The sequence below is a fragment of the Ictidomys tridecemlineatus genome, chromosome 6 (assembly GCF_052094955.1).
Source record: "Ictidomys tridecemlineatus isolate mIctTri1 chromosome 6, mIctTri1.hap1, whole genome shotgun sequence".
NCBI lineage: Eukaryota > Metazoa > Chordata > Mammalia > Rodentia > Sciuridae > Ictidomys > Ictidomys tridecemlineatus.
Genome location: NC_135482.1, coordinates 58,490,329 through 58,492,225, shown reverse-complemented (window position 1 = coordinate 58,492,225; position 1,897 = coordinate 58,490,329). Strand labels below are relative to the sequence as shown.

At 33.7% G+C, this 1,897-nt stretch overlaps 1 pseudogene; it reads right to left on the bottom strand.

Annotated features, from left to right (window-relative positions):
- Positions 1-267: 267 nt before the first annotated feature.
- LOC101959805 (olfactory receptor 6C75-like) lies at positions 268-1,210 on the bottom strand (annotated as a pseudogene).
- Between the last annotated feature and the right edge of the window lie 687 nt (positions 1,211-1,897).

Genomic DNA, 1,897 nt, shown 5'->3' with positions numbered 1-1,897 from the left:
TAAATTCTCAATCTATCTTTTTTGATGTGAGAGACAATAGGGATTATTGATTTACCTAAAATTTAATTACACAGGTGAAAGATCAAGTACTCTATCTATTACCTTAAATAGTTAAGACTGTTTTTAAGCAAACTGGGACAAGAGGTGTTGGTGATATATAAATATGTCTAAGCAAAGAAGCAAAATGAGGTGTTCAGAAAGAATTTATAGGTAATTTTTCATTCAGTTTTGCCTCAAGAGGTCCATTTTCCCACATAATCACATTCACTAACTTGCAGAAAATACCATCCTCTGGACCATGCTCTTGAAGGCCTGCTTTACTTGCTGAATTCTTAGTGTGTATATGAAGGAGTTCAGGAGAGGAGTCTCTGAAGTGTTGAGCACAGCTTACTCCTTTGCTTAATGTCACCCTCTCCCTTGCAGAGGGCTTAATGTACATGAAGATGCAGCTGCCATAAGAGAGGGAGACAACTATCATGTGGGAGGAACAAGTGGAAAAGGCTTTTTTTCCTTTAATTTGTAGAAGAAATTTTCAGAATTGTCCGGATGATATTTGTGTAGGAGAGAATACCTAATGTGAAGGTGACCATGAGTGTTACCACAGCTAAAAAGAACACCATGAGTTCTAGAAAGTGAGTGTTTGTGAAAGAAAGCTGCAGAATAGGAGGAGGGTCACAGATAAAATGATCAATTATATTGGAGGCACCAAAATCCAACTGCAGCAGAAGGAGGGTTGGTGGAAAGATGATCAGGAATCCTGCAAGCCATGAGCTGAAGACAAGAAGGCTGCAGACTCTGCTGCTCATGATTGTCATGTAATGAAGAAGTTTGCAGATGACCACATAGCAATCATAGGACATAGCAGCCAGGAGGTAAAATTCTGTCACTCCCAAGAAGATGAAAAAAAAAAAAATAACTGAGCCACACAACCATTGTAAGAAATGGTTCTGTCTCCTGTTACAATAATGACAAGGAATCTGGGGATACAGACAGAAGTGAACGATATTTCTAGGAAGGAGAAGTTCCGGAGGAAAAAATACATGGGGGTCTGAAGATGAGGATCTGAAAGGGTGAGGATGATAATGATCAGATTCCCAGTCACACTTAGCATGTAGGTAACAAGAAGAAACACAAAAAGTACAACCCTCCATCGTGGGTCCTTTGTCAGTCCAAGAAGAATAAAATCTGTCACTGCAGTGGAATTTCTCATTATTTTTTCTCTTTATCAAGGTGTCCTCTAGGTTAATTGTGAAGTATGTGAAGAAATAAGAAGTCTACTATCCTAATAAAGAAACAGAAAGAATTTTTTTTTTTCTGTGTCTGGCTTATTTCACTTAGAATAATGTCCTTCAGGATTATCCATGATGTCACAAATGCCAATGAGGAAGTATCTTTGTTATAAAGCTGAATAATATTCCATTGTTTGTGTAGATGTATATACATATAAATACTTTCATATTATGGTATATTTAAAATATATATTGTAATATCTTCAAAAGGTACAGATTTGGGGGTATGAAGAATACATAAGACTAGAGAACTAATATTGGTACTATAATTGATACTATATTGTATCCTAAAAATGTGATTTGAGAGCAAATTTTAGGTGGTCTTGCATTAAGAAAACAAACAAACAAACTTGACTTAGTAATCATTTTACTAAGCATATATATTTATTTATATATTTATATATGAAAACATGATTATACACCTTAAACATATACAAAACAGAATAACATGTTAACACATATAATTTTAAAACAATTCCTATTTGTTGTTTTAGAGAAAAAATGATTTTTTAGTACATTGACACAAAATACTTTTTAAAATTGTTATCATAAATATTAGTTATTCCTTTATTTTCTTTATTATATTTTCACAATTTTAGTATAAATCT